Raw genomic sequence first — 19,638 nt, forward strand, 5'->3', positions numbered from 1 at the left:
CATTTGTCACCTTCCATCATGTAGCTACTCTTACCAGCACTGATTTCAAGCTTCTAGCATGACATTAATTGGCTCACAATATTTCCAAAAATTTCATCATTGATGCTCATGAGCTAGTGTGAGTCTGCTTCAACACCTCACTGATTGTATACTTTTTTCCATCAACCTCTATGTGTCCTTATATTTAAGGTGTGGGGCGGGGGGTGCTTTTGAAAGGAGCATATTTTTCCCCCCAGTCTTACAGTGTTTCTCATTTAATTATGATATGATACCTTTTACATTTAGTGTCATCATTGAAATATTTAGGTTTACATTTCTTGTTCTATTTGTTTTATATCTGTCTCATCTACTTTATAATAAAAAAAATCAATTTTATTATATCATTTAGCCCTTCAATGATCTTATATACCTTCTTTTATCATTTTCTTAGAGATTAAAATATTCATCTTTGACTTATTACAGTTCACCATAAGTCACTATTTCTGCCACTTCCTGAACAATGTTAGTACCTTAGGGTGCTTTAACTTCATCACCTCCCTTTTGTCTTTTGTTGGTTGCCCTTTTTGTCATATCTTAATGTTCTATATATTTTTGTTTTGTTATTTTTATTTTTTTTGTAGCTGTTGTTAGCATTTAACAAACCTCCCTCCATGTGGCTTCACACCACCGGCCCACTCCAACACCCTTTAATCCTCTCCTCAGCTCTTCTTCTGAAGAATCTGGCCTTCACAATGACAGGCTGCTTTGGGAGCGTTCCCTTTCCCAGAACTTTGTAGTAGTCTGATCATACGACATCAATGGTAGGAGAGCCCCAGTCTTGTTTTTAGCAGCATTCACCTGTGTCTGCTCACTGACCAAAGTCCACAATTCATCATGATTGGCAGTTGAGCAGGAGCTCTGGTTCCTCTCTAAGTGGTAATCCTCATCCAACTTTCCCAAAGTAGCCCCAGTGATATTTGTCAAAGTTGATCCTGTGGTGATGCATGCCACCAGCATTCTACTGCCTTCCAAGTGCTTCTGGTGTTTGCTGATGAGGCTGTGGCTATGGCTCAGATGACCCCAAAGTTTCTGGGTCTTTCTCACTCTGGATGGCATGTCAGCAACTGAGACAACATAGAGACACTCTATGTATTTTAAAGTCAACTGGGCATTTTTATTATTGTTTTATAAGACAAAATTTATTTAGCTTTAACCACATATTTACCTTTTCCATTGCTCTTTACTGTTCAAGGTCTGTATAATTATATTCCTTCTCTATAATTATATTCCTTCTTAAAGAATGCCTTTCAGTATCTGTATTTATGCAATTCGACTGGCAAGAAACTATTATTGTTATTATTTTAAAAAACCTTTGTTTTCATTCATAAGTATATTTTTATTTTGAATAGAATTTTAGGTTAGAAAGTATTTTATTTCATCACTTTGAAGACAAAACTTTACTTTCTAGCTTTCATTGTCTCTGTTGAGACAGCAAGTATCATTATCACTTTCTTGCTGCTTTGAAAGTAAGGTGTCTTTTTTTTTCCCCTCTGTCTCCTTTAAAGATTTTCTCCTTGTCTTTGGTTTTCCTATGATATGCCTAGAAATTGATTTCTTTGATATTATTGGAGTTCATAATGAGTCTTGAGTTTGTGGTTGGATATATTTCGTTATTTTTGAAAACCTTCAAAAATTGTTTTTGCCTGTTTTCTCTCTTGTCCTTTTCTGGGACCACAAATATATGTGTTAATCTTAGACCTGGATACATTTTATGTACTGAAATTATAGGTCACTAATTTTCTCTTCAACTGTGTCTAATTTGCTATTTAACGTACTTACTGCATTTTTTTAGTTATTGTATTTTTCAGTTTTAGAGTTCCCATTCCCACTTTGTACTTCTTCTTATTAACTCTAGTTGGTGAAATTCTTTATCCTGTTGTAAAATTTTGAACATGTAAATCATAGTTTATTTTAAATGCCCTGTCTATTAACTTCAATACCTGCATCCCTATGAGTCTGTTCTTAACAACTGTTCTTTATCTTGTTCTTTTCTCTTGATACATATGCCTGGTAGGTTTTGATTGACTATCAGACATCATGTATGAAATAATGTACAGGCTCTGCATGATTCTATTCTGCCAGAGAACAGCAGATCACCTTACTTCAACCAGGGCTTAATTGGTTTCTAAGCTTGACTTCTGTCTGTTTAAAGACCTGATCTAGTTCCACTTCGCCTTAATTTCTAGGGTGCAGTTCTTCAAGAATTCTTAGGTACCTTATCAGTATTCTTCCAAATAAGCAGACATTTAACTCTGTGTCTTCTCTGCTCAGCACAGTGAAATTTCTAATTGCCTTGCTTAGATTTTTAGCCCTTAGCAGGTACTTATTGTTGACCCTAGGTACCAAGTTCACTTTTCCAAACTTCATTTCTGGACAAGATCTTGAACTTTCAAGTCCTAACTTTGTTGGCAGCCCTAAGCTCCAAGTGTGTCTTTATAGTTGCTAAGACTGCAGAAAATTTTCTCCACCTCTCCAGGTTTTGTTCAGCTTCTAGCATTTCTGTCCACATTACTTATGAATTAGCAAATGTGTTGAAGGGAAAAACATTGAAAAATGTCAGAATCACTTCTGAGTTTTCTTTCCATGATCTTAGCCTCTCAAACCTGTCTGCCTTGGTACCATTTTGATAGCTTCATTTAAAATGTTTTTCTGTATTTTACAAACTTTTAAAGTTATTCTCAGTGGGAGAACTGGTTCTTATTATAACCAAAAGCAGAAGCGTTTCCAAGCCATAGAAATGGGCATTTATTGTGGATTTATTCCCCTTGATTACATTAAAAAAAGTACATTTGCCGGGCGCGGTGGCTCAAGCCTGTAATCCCAGCACTTTGGGAGGCCGAGACGGGCGGATCACGAGGTCAGGAGATCGAGACCATCCTGGCTAACACGGTGAAACCCCGTCTCTACTAAAAAATACAAAAAACTAGCCGGGCGTGGTGGCGGCGCCTGTGGTCCCAGCTACTCGGGAGGCTGAGGCAGGAGAATGGCATAAACCCGGGAGGCGGAGCTTGCAGTGAGCTGAGATCCGGCCACTGCACTCCAGCCTGGGCGACAGAGCCAGACTCCGTCTCAAAAAAAAAAAAAAGTACATTTGTTGTAGTAAACATAGAAGACCCAGAAATATTAAAAGAATGTATCTTCCAGAGATAATTATTTTAATATTGATACATGCTATGGACTGAATGTTTGTGTCTGCAAAATTCATATGTGGAAGCACCAGCCCACAATGTGATGTACTTAGAGATGAGCCTTTGGGAGGTAACTAGATTATGAAGGGAGGGCCTTTCATGATGGGATTAGTGCCCTTATAAGAAGAGACACCAGAGAACTTGCTGTCTCTGTCTCCCCAACATGTTAGGATGTGGTAAAAAGGCAGCCATCTGCCAGCCAGGAAGAGGTCCCTCATGGAACCTGACCATGGTGGCACCCTGCTTTCTGACTTCCAACTGACTAAAACTGGATATATGAGGTTGACTAAATATATACGTTGTTGTCTAAAACTATATATATATTTAAAATTCAATATATAAATTATATAAAATTATGTATTATATATAAACATATAATATAATATATAATAAAGAATATACATTATAATACATTACATAATTATATAATATAATCTATTGTATACATATTTTGTTTTTCACTAAGTGAAATCTTATATATAATTTTTATTATCTGATTCATTTAAATTTGACAATAAAATAAAAAATCAAACCTTTCCTTATGTCAGTAAATATTATTCTACTACATATTTTAATGCTATGGATGAATCCAGTTAGATTTCTTGCTAACATTTTATGATTTAAAGTAATGCTATGATGAACATACATAGCATAATATTTTATATATTTTTGATATGGTTTGGCTGTGTCCTCACCCAAATCTCATCTTGAATTCCCACGTGTTATGGGAGGGACACAGTCAGAAGTAATTGAATCGTGGGGGCAGGTCTTTCCTGTGCTATTCTTGTGATAGTGAATAAGTCTCATGTGATCTGATGGTTCTAAAAAGGGGAATTTCCCTGCACAAGCCCTCTTCTCTAGTCTGCTGCCATGTGAGACGTGCCTTTCACCTTCCACCATGATTGTGAGGCCTCCCCAGCCACGTGGAATTGTGATTTCAATAAACCTCTTTCTTTTGTAAATTGCCCAGTCTCGGGTATGTCTTTATCAGCCGCCTGAAAATGAACTAATAAAATTTTATATTGTTCCCTCATGATAGGTTCTTAGACATGGAGTTTACTAAGGTAGGTAAACAATTTAGATCTGTATTTGCACTTGAACATTTTTTATTCTAGACATTTTTGAACATATGTAAAAGTAAAGATGATAGTATAAATAACCTCCAAGTACCTAGAACCCATTGTCACCATTTCAGCAAATTCTGGGATGGGAGTTTCACCGTGCTGCCCAGGCTGGTCTTGAACTTCTGGCCTGAAGCAATCCTCCCACCTCAATCTCCCAAGTAGCTGGGATTATAGGTGCAAGCCACAGTGCCCAGCCATTTTTGCAAGATTTTAAAAATGTGATTGGACCTCTAATTTCAATAATGAATAAACAATTCATTCCTATCTGTTAGGGAACTCACTAGATATTAGGGCTTTTTTCCACTCCAAGTATTTGCCTTCTCAATTTCCTACAAGCATCAACGCACAATAGCCACAAACTTCTAGGAGTCCAGTTTATATCTGCATTACAGAGAGCCTTGAACAGTTGAGAAGCTAGGTTTACATTGCTACATCAGGAACTCTAGAACATCGTAGCAGGACCTCAGGTGTGTTATTTTTCTTTGGAGTCCCCAGAAAGTTTGGGATAAGGTGAAATATAGAAAGGGGACTTGGGCTCAAGGTCAAGTTCTTGGAAATTTGAAAGAGTAAGGCCCCATACATACAGGGCAAGGGAAGAATTGCGCTCCTGGAAGAGTAGGGTCTCATTCTTGAATGGGGATTCGTCAAGGGATATTTCTTTGTGAAGATTGGCTTAGGGTTCATAGAAGGCTACTGGGAAATATCACTTTGAAGATTTTCAGACTCAGATTCCGTAGGACTTGGGAACTGCCCTGAAATGAAAGAGAGAGAAACTTCAGAGTGAAGGGTTGCTCTTTGAGGCCAGAATGACTTAGACCTGAGTGATCTAAAACCAGCGGAAAGAGCTACATCACCTGAGGGAATATTTGTTGCATGGAGAGTGAAAGACAGTGAGATTGTCGTGGGGGGTGGGGTGGGGGAACACATGTGTCACTCATCAATGTCACAGACTGAAAGAGAGCAGGAAGAGGAGTTGTAAATGGTCAACAGTATTGGAGCAGATGAGTGTGGATGCAGACACTGGAAAAAGACACGAAAGGATCCGAGGTAAAAAGCAGCATTGGTTGGCGAAGTGGGAGTGGCGTGTCAGGGTAGCTGTGCTCATGAAACTTACAGCTGAGTACTTGGTAGTGGGGTGGGGGAGACACATGGCTCAAGTCCCCTACCGCTTGGTTTATAGCTTAGGTTTTTGATTTTTTTTTTTCTGACAAACAACATAGCCTAAAATAATAATTTTATTTTTGTTGTCACTCATTTAATTCCAGGTAACTTCAACTTATTTTCTTCCATACAAAATAAACATATTAACCCTCTACAAACTAGAATAATCTTACAAATTAACGAAGAAATTGCACTGCTAAGTAACTCTTTCAGTAGCTTTTCTCCCAGAGCAAAATACTTGCCCACAATCAGTGCATTAAATGTGTAAGTGTGCATGTGCGTTTGTGTGTGTTTGTGTGTTTGTGTGTGTGTGTGTGTGTGTGTGTGTGTTGAGATGAAGGAGTAAGCATAGGGAATAAATGTACAAGTAAGGCAACAGGCTACAATTCAGAGGAAAGTTACAAAGACTGGGAAAAACACCTCCAGTTGGGGAGGCTGAAAGGATTTCATGGAGGAGGTGGTTCTTAAATGAAACTTGAACGTTATATAAGATTATAACAAGAGTAATGGTAGAAAAACATTCCAGATGATTCTCACTTCGTATGGAAAACCTATGGGCCAATGAACTGGGTATCTTATTGTTTCCTATTCATAGACATGTTTTTGTCCAGATTAAAGTACATGTGCTAAAGCTTAGAAGCTGGAAAACAAATTTGAGGCCATATATAGCAAAAACTCTCCATGTGAGGCTGGAAACACTGCAGTGCAGCAGGAACTGAGGAGTTAGCCAAGTAATTTTAGAAAAATTGCTCTTTTTCTTATTTCTCTGAATAATAATCTAAAATCTCCATCTATTTTTTTCTTAATTTCTCTTAAAATTTAAAAATCAATGTACAAGACTAGAACATTTTGGGAAACAGGAACAAGAAAAGAAAAAAAAGGCAATTATAATTTGACCACCTGAAATCAACCTTTTGCTCTATTTTCTTCCACAAATATTTATTCACATTATTTGTGAAAGCATTTATAAAACTTTAAAGGCTTAATTTGTATGTATCATATTACATCATAAGCATTTCTCCATGCTATTTTACAGTTTTCATAAATATCAATTAATGGCCTCCAGTATTCTATGATATTGATGTACCATAGTTTAATCATTTGCCTCCTGTTGAATTTATGGGTTACCCCCTCTTTATAGGCATGTAGTGAGTCTGCAAAACAGACAAAGAATGATCTTTGTGGTTTAGAATGATAGATAGATTCAAAGAAAATTTAGTAGGGATATATATATATATAGAGGGAGCTCATTTAATACATTTATTTATAGTTTAGTTTTGAAAGAATAAAACGTACCAGTAAGAGACAAGCAGATCTGACATGAAAAGAACCCAGGTGCTTAATTAAATTGGATCCTCATTGAAATGATAGCTATAATCAAACAGCTAATGCAATCTTAGGTTTTTAATGTAAAAGATAGTGCCACAATAAAAACAAGAGTCCTGCTAAACTTTGATAAGTTACTTTAGGAAAGACAATTATTTGAGAATGAAGAAGGAAGAGGGAAAAGTCAATACTTCCCAAGGTGATTGCCCCCATATAAGATGAGCTTCAGATTTCGACCTTTAAATGTACATTGGTGATGAGAATGAGTAATATTACTTTCCAGGAATGCCTCCTCCATGACATCATGCTAATAGCTAGCTCAGGGTTCTAAGCATTATTAAATTAAAGAAGCTGCTGGACAACAAATGTTACCTTCCATTTTTCACATCTAATGAATCAGAAAAATGCAGTTGGAGTAAAACTTTTATTGAAAACTTTTATTAATGAATTAAATAAATGAAGTTAAGGTAAAACTTTTATTGAAATCTAACTAGTCACGTCCTCAAAGTTCTTATTATGGCCATGAATTTCTAATATGCATACGATATGTAGAAGTCAATGATAAAGCCTCAGAAATTAAGTTGAGTGGAAACAAAGACCCTGGTGTGTTGCATAGTATGAAAAATTTAATTATAATTATTATTTACTCAAGGTGCTTTCTAAAGAATGCTTATTAGAAGGAAAGGTGAAGGGGTGACATGTACAAAGATTAGCATCTCACCATTTAAAAAGTATGCAATTGAATGAGGGCATAAGGGATTCACTAAGATACAGTGACATGCATTTTATAATAGGTTGGTTTAAAGAATTATGAGGACCAGAAAGAGTGAGAAACTAATGATTCTGCTTGTTGGAGTAGAATGGAAAGAACGGAATGCTACATATAGGTGACATTTAGCTGATTTTCGAGGACAAAGAGAGGATAATAAATCAGTTGCCTCATATGAAAAGACAAAGAAAGCTTATCTCTGACAAAAGGCATATTCTAGTTGGACAGCAAACTGAGTCTTACAAGTCTATTAAGATGTAGATAAATATATTTCAAAGGACTTTTTAAATAAAATCATTGCAATCAAAGAGTTTTTCTTCCTTTAGTTAACCAGAAAATTAGTAATAATTTTGTTAAGCACTGTGCTTTACAGGTCAAATGTCACTTATTCTTCACAGTTACCCCATAACACAGGTATTATATTGTTATCCATTTGGCTTATGGAGAAAAGAGAGTTTCAGTATCATCTTAAGTTCACTCAGCCAGACCTGGTATTGGAACCCATGTACTTGTCATAAGTACATAGTCTCTGCACTATTTGTTTTTTAACCATTTAGTTTTGTGAGGTTTTTCCAACACATCAGATTTATTGTTAGCATGCAGACATGTGTGAGTGGATGCACATATACAATGATTTGTTTACTATAGCCTGATGACATGGATCACATAGTTCATTTTGTACATATCTTTTGGGTTTATTCACCGTCATCACCCTCCTTTTTAAATTTTGACAACTCTCCTATGCACGATTTTAAGCATTTGGTCTACATTAACTCATTTAATCTTAAGTAACTTCCTTAAAGGCATACAACTAGCAAGTAGTGGAGCTGGGATTTGAACCCAGGATATCGGATTCCAGGAGCTATACTAATAATCACTACAGTGTACTCCTATTTAAATCTTAGCTATCCTTTAAGTTCTCACACTTGAAATCATCTCACCTTAAGCAGTCTTTGGCGGTTTTAGGTTGAGCTCCCAAGAATCATACATATGGAACTCACTGGAATTTTCTAACTTTATTGTGTAATGTGCTGTACATATTAATTTTTCTGCTGTTATTGGACTAAAAGCCCACACAGCTGCTAAAGGTGAACACCTATCTATGACTGACATCACCATAAGCCACATCTTCTCTCTTTTCAGTGTTTGTCACCTGGAAAATGCTCAATACATGTTTGTGTAATGGTTAGTTAAAACTGCAATTGTGAATATCAGTTATTTATAATTGCGTTGTCCTGTAATACATTGATTCACCTAGGGTCCATCTCAATATGCAGAGCTATTGATCTTGATCCTAAGTCTCTCTGAATTTTTATTTTTAAGAATTCTTGGCCGGGCGCTGTGGCTCAAGCCTGTAATCCCAGCACTTTGAGAGGACGAGATGGGCAGATCACGAGGTCAGGAGATCGAGACCATCCTGGCTAACCCGGTGAAACCCCATCTCTATTAAAAAATACAAAAAACTAGCCAGGTGAGGTGGCAGGCGCCTGTAGTCCCAACTACTCGGGAGGCTGAGGCAGGAGAATGGCATAAACCCGGGAGGCGGAGCTTGCAATGAGCTGAGATCCGGCCACTGCCCTCCAGCCTGGGTGACAGAGCGAGACTGCATCTCAAAAAAAAAAAAAAAAAGAATTCTTTATTTTGTTACATATAGTAGACTATATAAGTAATTACATACATTTTATTTAATACATTTTAATTGATAAATTTTATTTTATGTATTTGTTAATTTTTTATTGAGATGGAGTCTCGCTCTGTTGCTCAGGTTAGAGTGCAGTGATGCAATCTCGTCTCACTGCAACCTCTGCCTCCCGGGTTCAAGCGATTCTCCTGCCTCAGCCTCCCCAGTAGCTGGGACTACAGGTGTGTGCCACCCACACCCGGCTAATTCTTTGTATTTTTAGTAGAGATGGGGTTTCACCATGTGACCCAGGATGGTCTTGATCTCCTGACCTCATGATCCACCCACCTTGACCTCCCAAAGTGCTGGAATTTCAGTCATGAGCCATCAAGCCTGGCCAAATTTTATTTCTTTAGAGTAGTTTTAAATCGACAGCAAAATTGAGTGGAAAGTACAGAAAGTTCTCGTATGCACAACTTCCTCCACTATGAACATCCCACACCAGGGTGGTACATTTATAATTGATGAACCTACATTGCCACGTTATAATCATCCAAAGTTTGTAGCTCACTCTTGGTATTGCACATTCTATGAGTTTTGATAAATGTGGAATGACATGTATTTACTATTATAGTATCATACAGAGTAGTTTCACTATCCTAAAAATCCTCTGTACTCCTCCTGTGTGTCTCTCCCCTCCCTTAAACTCTAGCAATAACTAATATTTTTACTGTCTTCATGGTTTTGTCCTTTCTAGAGTGTCATATAGTTGGCATTACACAGTATGTATAATATAATATACATAATCTAATGTGATATAATATAATGTAATATGGTATTATATAATGAACAGCCTTTATAGATTGGCTTTTTACACTTAGCAATATGCATTTGGTTTTCTCTACATTTTTTCATGGCTTAATAACTCATTTTTTCAATGCCAAATAATACTCAATTGGCTGTTTATTTATTCACCTACTAAGGGATACCTTGTTTGCTTTCAAGTCTTGGCAATGATGAATAAAACTGCTATAAACATTTGTGTGCAGGTTTTTGTGTGAGCATGTTTTTAATTCATCTGGGCAAATACCAAAGAGCACAATGGCTAGATTGTATGGCAAAAGTATATTTAGTTTTGTAAGAAACTGCCAAAGTGTCTTCCAAAGTGGCTGTTGCAATCACATCTTGCATCTGCCTTTGATACCTCTAGTTTACTTCTGTACAAAACAAATTATTATTGTGAGAAAAAACACATAATATGGCATTAACCAATTTTTAAGTGTACAGTCAGTGTTGCCAACTATATGCACATAATGGTACAGCAGATCTCTAGAACTTACGCATCTTGCATGACTTAAAGTTTATACCCATTACACAGCAACTCCCCACTTCTTCCATACCTCAGTCCCTGGCAACTATCATTTTATTTTCTCATTCTTTTGAGTTTGACTACTTTAGATACATCACAAAAGTGGAATCATGCAGTATTTGTATTTAAGTGCCATTTGGTACAGTAATTCCACTTCTGGGTATTTCTCCAAAAGAATTAAAAACAGGATTTCAAAAAGATATTTGCATTACCATATTTATTAATTACAGCACTATTCACAATAGCCAAGATGTGGAAAGAACTTAATTGCCCACCGAAGGATGAATGTATCAATGAAATGTTGTATAGACATACAATGGAATATTATTTAGCCTTAAAGAAGAAGAAAATCCTATCAAATGGTACAATATGGTTAACCTTGAGGATATTATGCTACCTTTTTTTTTTTTTTTTGAAAACAGCAACAACGACAAAGATCTAGTTTTTTGTTTTTCTTTTTCCCCAAAGAAAGTCACTGACCCAGATTTGAAATGACTGGTTCCAGTCCCATTTATACCCTTTTCTCCTCTGGGTAAATTACTTAAACTCTCTAAGCCTCGGTTTCTCTTTATTTTTTCTTTTCAATGTTAATTTTAATTTAAATTTGTTTAACACAAATATTGTGCTACCTACTTTTTTTTTAAAATTATACTTTAAGTTCTGGGGTACATGTGCAGAACGTACAGGTTTGTTACATAGGTATACACGTGCCATGGTGGTTTGCTGCATCCATCAACTCGTCATCTACATTAGGTGTTTCTTCTAATGCTATCCCTCTCCTAGCCCCCAATTGCCTGACAGGCCCCAGTGTGTGATGTTCCCCTCCCTGTGTCCATGTGTTCTCATTGTTCAACTCCCACTTATGAGTGAGGAAATACATTGTTTGGTTTTCTGTTCTTGTGTTAGTTGCTGAGAATGATGGTTTCCAGCTTTATCCATGTTCCTGAAAAGGACATGAACTCATCATTTTTTATGGCTGCATAGTATTCCATGGTGTATTTGTGCCGCATTTTCTTTATCCGGTCTGTCATTGATGGGCATTTAGGTTGGTTCCAAGTCTTTGCTATTGTGAACAGTGCCAAAATAAACATATGTGTGCATGTGTCTTTATGGTAGAATGATTTATAATCCTTTGGGTATATACCCAGTAATGAGATTGCAGGGTAAAATGGTATTTCTGGTTCTAGATCCTTGAGGAATTGCCACACTGTCTTCCACAATGGTTGTACTTTTAATCTCTTTTTTCCAACAATCTTCAGGCAGGGAGCCAGAAACCTAACCTTGTTAGAGCTGTGTCTAAAGTAAGAGTAAATAGGTGCATGGATCTGATCTAACAGGTTCAGTGATACACATATTTGTATCTGTGTGTGTGCTTAGAGACCTTTCTTGATTATTCCTGTTTTCAGTTTTCATTTTTTATAATGTACATGATTACAGTCAATATAAATAATGTAACTAGAAAACAGAAAGAAACAAGAAGTGTTTGCATAAACTGCATGGAATTCAACAATTTGTAACAAAGTTTATATACAATTTGTAAATGAAATATATTGCTCAGACAGCATTATGCAATAGTTCCTGATGCCCACAGCTACTAGCTGACTAACTGTCGTATTTATGCCCTCAATTGGCAAGAGAGAGGTTGGGAAAATTCTGCTCACTGTTAAATAAATTTTAAGAGTTGATAGATTTAGAAAATTCTGTCATTGTGTCATTATAGTATTATTTCATTGCATGGAAGTGTCACCTGAGGAGTTCACAAATTATATCTGAATGGAAATTTCAGTTGGTACTAAAATAACCATGTCTTAAAATATCATTTACTTCACCTTGCTCACTTTCTCCCTGATTGCAACAGGAAGTGTTCCTGACTTTGCTCCCTGTAGATCTTCAGAGAGCCAATTTGATAAGAACTTTTAGAAATGTCCTTCAAAATACACACCCACACAGTTCTTTTTCAAGTTTTTTAACTGACTGCTTTGTATGTCATTTAATCACCACATTCAGCATTTACACATTTTCCAGGGAATTGCACTAGAACTCAGGAATGGGCCTATCACACATCAGCTAGTTTTGATTCACTCTCTTCCTCACTGCTTCATTCTGGCAGGAATCTTTGCAGAGTGAAGGTGGGTGGATGACATGTCAAAAACACTTATTTTCCCTTCTGCAAGTGGTTTAGAAGCTCTTATTTAGGATTGTTGGAGGGAACACATGGACAGCCTTCTTCTTGCCCACCCTCTCCCCACCGTTAAGTCTTCAACTGATAAGCCAGGGTATTTCATGGAGTTTTATGGGGTCTAAGCAAGAAATAATTACTTTTAAAAAAGTAAAATATGGTTGTGATTGGCATGTTGATCTAGCATTAAAAAGCCTTGTGAATTTAGCTTTTGAGACCCAAGCTGTTTCCTTACTCATACTTACAAGGTAAACATCACTATTAGGCAAATACAGTCTCCCTTCACCTCTCTGTCTCTCTCTCTATAGATATGTAATCTAAATTTATATTATATAATATACAAAATTTATATATATTTATATCTATATTTATATTAGATATATATTTATATATATGTCTATACACACATAAGTATAGGTCTGGCATATAGTAGCCACTTAAGAAACAGTAAGAGTTATTTTACCATCATCACCATTGTTTTAAAATTTATCATCTTAGCCATTGGGTGAAAAACATTTCCTTGAGGCAGTAATGATAAATCTCTCCATGAGGTGCTATTTAATCTTTGTTTCTTTTGATGAGAAACTTGTCTCTTCTGACTATTTAAAAACCTAGAGACTCTTTCTGATGTTTTATGACATATCACTAACCATGTTTTGCTGTGTTTCATATTCCATCATCTTGTAGCAATTACCGGAAAGACACTGGATTGTCATGCTGGATTGTCATGGATGGCCTCTCACATTGTAGTTGGGGGCATGTTGTAATGTGGAAGAGTTGTGTGTGCTAATGATTTCTCACTATTCTTATGTTTTGTCACTGCTCACATATGTCCATTTCTGAAGAATTACTGATTTTATTAGAACTCTGTCTCATTATATCTTCACATTGATATGAAAATAAATCAAGGACAAATATAGTCTTATTTGACGTAAGTCAATAGTTCTTACTTATGGATGGGTTTTCATCAGAGTTAGCAGAGGTGTTTTAAATATGCATAACCCGACTTGAATTAAAAAGTCCTCAGTGGGGCCCAGGTGTATTCCCATGGCTCAATCATTTACTGAGGAGAATTCCATTGAATTCCTGGTTCCATAGACTTTTTTTTTTCAAGAAATATTTTAATGACCATTAACAGTGTCATTTATTTTTCTCTATTGTTCTTCTGTTTTCTATTTCATTGATTCTTATTTTTAGCTTTATTTTTTTCTTCTGTTTATGTTTGCCTTTTAAAAAATTCTAGTTTCTTAAGATGGCACCTTAGGTCATTGATATGTAAGCTTTTTTCTTTCTATATTATGTTATGCATTTATGTCTTTTTGATGAGTCAATCCCTTTATTATTACAAAATGGCCTTCCTTATCCCTTGTAAATTTCTTTGCTCTGAAATCTACTTTTTCTGATTTTAATATAGTCACTCTAGCTTTCTTTTGGTCAGTGTTAGCATGATGTATCTCTTTTTTTAGCCTTTATTTTTAATACTTTTTATGTGTTTATATTTAAAGTGCAATTCTTGTAGGCAGCATGTAGTTAGCTCTTGTTTTTTAATCTAATCTGACACTATCTACCTTTTAGTTTTGGTGTTTGGGCCATTTACATTTAATGTAATTATTTGTATGGTTAAATTTAAATATCTCATCTTGCTATTTGTTTTCTACTTATCCCATCCATGGCAGTTAATTTTATGTGTCAAATTCACTGGGCTATAGTATATCCAGATATTTGGCCAAACATTATTCTGGGTCTATGAAGGTGTTTCTGGATGAAATTAACATTTGTACCAGTAGACTGAGTAAAGCAAATTGCTCTCCCTAATGTGAGTGGATTCCATCCAATCAAGTGAAGGTCTGAATAGAACAAAAAGGCCCTCCCGTGAGTAGAGGAAGACTGTCTGATTGTCTTTGAGCTTGGACATCAGTCTTCTCCTGCTTTTAGATTTGCTCTTGGGCTGGAACTTAAACCATTGGCTTCTCTGGGCGTCCAGCTTGCTAAGATTTTGGACCTACTCAGTCTTTGTAAACGCATGAGCCATTTCCTTGTAATAAACCGATCTTTCTGTCTCTCTGTCTCTCTTTCTTGCTCACTGTATAAGTAGCACACACACACACCATAACACATTACATATATATATATATATATATATATATAGTATCTATCATTTATATATATATATATCAAGGTTCTCTGGAGATCCCTGACCGATACAGCATTTATTCTTTGTTCTTTATTTCTTCTTTTATAATATCATCTTATTTCCTTTGTTGGCTTATTAGCTACAACTCTTTGTTTTGTTAATTTGGTTCTTGCTTTAGGGATTAATATATATGTATTTAACTGATCACAGTCTACATAGACACTACACATATGACATAAGAACCTCACAATATTATACTTGCATTTCTCATTTCACTCCTTTGTGTTCTTTATGTTCACTTTAGTGAACGTATACACACACACACACACTATTAATCTGATACTGTATTTTTATTATTTTTGCCTGAACAATTATACTTCTAGGAGATTTAAATAATAGTTACCTATATAATTACATTTCTGTTGCTCTTTATTTCTTTGTGATTTATGTTTCCAGGTTTCTTTCCTTTTTTCTTTATTTTTCTTAAAAGTAAATTTATTGAAAGTTTTTTAATTGACAAAACTTTTGTATATTTATTGTGTACATGATGTCATTTTGAAATATGTGCACATTATGGACTGGCTAAATCTAGCTAATCAACATATGTACTACCCTCACATTTTTTTTGTCATGAGAACACTTAAAATTTATGCATTAGCAATTTTCAAGAACACAAAGCATTGTTATTAAATATAGTCTCCATGATATTCAATAGATATCTTGAACTTATTCCTCCTGTCTAATTGAAAGTTTAAATTTTTTGACTAACATCTCCCCAACTCCTCTGCTCCTAACCTCTGGTAACCAACATTCTACCCTCTACTTCTATGAGATCAACTTTTTTAGATTCCACATATAAGTGAGATCATTCTGTATTTTTCTTTCTATGTCTGTCTTATTTCACTTAATATAATGTCCTCTAGGTTTATCCATGTTGTCTCAAATGGCAGAATTTTCTTCTTTTTTAAGGTTGAAGAGTATTCCCTTGTGTATATGGACTGCATTTTCTTTTTCCATTTATTCACTGATGTATGTTCCCCTTTCTCTGTTCCCATGTAATCTTGAACTTCTCCTTTGTAAAACTTGCAGCTGCCTGACAGAAAAATTAATTAGGATATAGGCCACATCTTTTGCTCAACAATAGTGTTCTCAGGGCCAAGCACAGTATTGGAAGCATACTCAGAAGGTACTCAGTAAATATTTGTTGAATGAAGGAAGGAGAAGAGTTCCATGCTAGCATTGTAACCAGTAGGCAAAGTCTTGATGAAGGCTGACATTTCTGAGGTCCTGTATGGTGAGACTTGATAGTGTGTCATTCCCTCATGGAAAAAAAAAAAAAGAGTAGAAATTAGTTACTTTCATCTCTTTTCTCATGCTTCTAAATTCTTTAGATCGTTAGTCATGGTGCTTTTTGTCTGATCTTTCAATAGAACTTTTTGATATAAGATCTTTCTTAATCCTTGGGTTCCCGATTTGATAAAGAAAGATTTTTTTGTCCATCCTTTTTTTCTTAATCTTCTCTGTCTGTTATTTTGATTTACCACCAGTGACACCTGAGCAGATGATTGTAAGTCAGTGCTGCTTCCTCGGGCCTTCACATATAAATGTGAGTATCAGAAAAGATAAAGAATTGCTCCTTCTTTTAGTTAAGGGAACCATCATTGTAAAAATCCATTTCAATGAATTTCTTTCCATACAGGAAGCAAAAATACTGTGCATCAACTACACTGAAATATTGGACATGTCACTTGAGCTGGAACTAATAATATATCTAGCTTTTTGTTAACCTCCGGGATGTTAGCCTGTATCTATACTCCCTCAGTCCACAGTTTCAAAGGACTGCTCTGTGTTAGCTAGGCACAAACTTGAACGTATCTAAATCATTTTAAGCTCTAGGTAAGAATTACTCTGAACCTTACTGCCCCATAACAAATTATTTGATACATAAATTAGTCTGAACTTTAAGTTTTATCGTAGCTAACTATTTTGAAATTTTTACTATTTTTGCTCCTTTCTCTGCCTGGAAGTTTCATATCCCAAATATCGTTCAGTCTTGCCCTTTCACTTTCCTCATATTCTGCTCCAATATCACTTTTATAGTGAGTCCTCCCTGGCCACTTTTAATAAAACAATGACTCTCTACCATCAGCCCAGCCTCTGGCATTTTGTATTCTCTTCCTTGCGCTCTATTTTTCCCCATTATACTATGACCATTTTATTTTTTATGTATTTATTTGTCCATTTGTTCATTCTGAGTGCCAGGTACATGCAGGTGCTATTATGGTTTGAATGTTGAACTCCAGACTCATGTTGAAATGGAATTACCATTGTGACAGTATTAAGAGGTGGGGCCTTAAAGGGGTGATTAGGCTGTGAGAAATATCATTGTGGAAATGGATTAGTTATCGTGAAAGTTCGATTATCTCTTTTTCTCTGTCTCGCACACTCTTGCCCTCTCTTGCCCTTCCTTATTATGTGATACCTTCTGCCATGTAATGATAAAACAAGAAGGCCCTTTCCAGATGTGACTCCTTGATCTTCTACTTACTCGATTCGAGAACTGTGAGCCAAATACACTTCTATTGTTCAAAAATCACTCAGTCTGTGATATTCTGTCATAGCAGCAGAAAAGGACTAAGAAAAGTGCTTAATAAATTTTGTTGAATGCATGCATGCATTAATAAATGGTTCACTTGATATAAATTTAATAACATGACTCAACAATCATTAACGTGTTGCATGGTATTTAGACATAAATGATAAGTAGTTGCAAAAAAGGTACAACAATTAGTATTACTTCTAAGTAGATGAACAAAACATCATGGGAGAGAGGCTAATGGAGGAGAGGGAGACTGAATTTAGTGAAGCAATAACTGGCTTTGAAGCCTTTCTAAAGATACTTAGATCCTTAACAAGGAGGTTTCCTCATTCCCTGTGTTTGGACAGTCAGGGTAAGCATCCAGGACTAGAGTCTGGGGCTGGTGTGACTCAGTGCAGGCAGTTTTGCACAGTTGAGTGAGATGTATTTCTCTTTTACTAAGGATGAGAAATGGAGCACCTAGCTCAGTCTCTGCAAGGAAAGCTGATGTGCAAAATAAATTAGGAGAATGACAAATCCTTTCCTCTTGCAGAAGAGATAACTGAGGGCCTTGGCCTATTGTCCATCTTTAAAATAGGGATTTGCTGCCACTACATTTGGGGACAGTTTTATTTTCTGTGAGTGGCTTATTGGTACATACTTTCCTTAATTGTAGCTAAATGAATTTTATGTTTGTCTTTTTACTGTTGTATCCTCAGCACCCAGCAGATTTTCTGGCTCATAGTGGATACACTGATTTCTTTCCGTTTTTTCTTTCTTTTTTTTTTTTTTTTTTTTTTTTTTTGAGACAGGATCTTGCTCTGTCACCCAGGCTTGAGTACAGTGGCAGGTGAACAGGGCTCACTGCAGACTTGACCTCCCAGGCTCAGGCAATCCTCCCACCTCAGCCTCCCAAGTAGCCAAGATTATAGGTGTGTGCCACCACACCAAGCTAATATATATATAAATTTGGTAGAGATGAGGTTTTGCCATGTTGCCCAGGCTGTTCTTGAATTCCTGGGCTCAAGCCATCCACCAGTCTTGGCCTTCCAAAGTGCTGGGATTCCAGGCATAAGCCACCATGCCCGGCCTACTGATTTCTTTTAGGTAGATGATATAACCTTCTCAGTCATATGGACACCACTAAACTGCATTGAAGATGCCATATCTTCCAAACTGTTAGAGTCTCCCTTCTCAGAATCCCAGTGCTTGGGTCCCTGCTTGGACGTAACCCTGACTTTCTATGGCCATTAGTTTTCTTTTCATACAGATTGCAAGTGCCATGAAAGCAAAAATTTCCAGCACTTAAGATAATGTCTAGTTCAAGCTGAGGGCTCAAAAAGATTTGTTGAGAAAGGGCCATATTATTTTGAATTGGCAATTGGTAACATCTATAAACTGTCTTTTCCCTTCCCACATCACAGCTACCTCACAGATCTGGTTTCAGAACTAGATATTTCAGAAAAACATGTTTGGGATAGCCAGACAGTATTGTTGTCTAAATTTATGACAGAAATCTGTTTTGTAGAGACTTTGCTCCATAGAGTGTGCTCTGAAATGTTGTAGGAGAGAAGTCGAAGGGCTGAATTCTTGATACGGCTTGGATTTCTGTCCCCACCCAAATCTTACGTTGAATTGTAATCCCCAGTGTTTTCAGAGGGGCCTGGTGGGAGGCGATGGAATCATGGGGGCAGACATCCGCCTTGCTGTTCTCATGACAGTGAGTGATCTGGTTGTTTAAAAGTGTGTAGCATTTGTTCTCTCTCTCCTGCTCTGCCATATGAAGATGTGCCTGCTTCCCCTTTCCCTTCTGCCATGTGTGTAAATTTCCTGAGGCCTTCCCAGCCATGCTTCCTGTACAACTTTCAGAACTGTGAGTCAATTAAACTTCTTTTCTTTATAAATTATCCAGTCTCAGGTAGTTCTTTATAGCAATGTGAGAACAGGCCAACACAATTCTCAAGCTGGGTTTTGCAGGGCAGGTCTAGCAAGAAATTAAGGATATCAGAAATTTGTGAAGCTTGTTGAGTGACTAATGCAATAGACCTTGAGGTTCTAAGATATTAATATATAAAGAGGGCAAGCAAATTGAAGATAAAACGAGGTGATCAATTAAGATACAATAGAGATTCAGGCATGAGAGCACTTGG

At 36.3% G+C, this 19,638-nt stretch overlaps 1 pseudogene; it reads right to left on the minus strand.

Moving 5' to 3' along the window:
* Positions 1-658: 658 nt before the first annotated feature.
* Positions 659-1,095, minus strand: LOC119626767 (large ribosomal subunit protein uL15-like; annotated as a pseudogene).
* Positions 1,096-19,638: the final 18,543 nt, after the last annotated feature.

This window comes from Chlorocebus sabaeus, chromosome 17 (genome assembly GCF_047675955.1).
Source record: "Chlorocebus sabaeus isolate Y175 chromosome 17, mChlSab1.0.hap1, whole genome shotgun sequence".
NCBI lineage: Eukaryota > Metazoa > Chordata > Mammalia > Primates > Cercopithecidae > Chlorocebus > Chlorocebus sabaeus.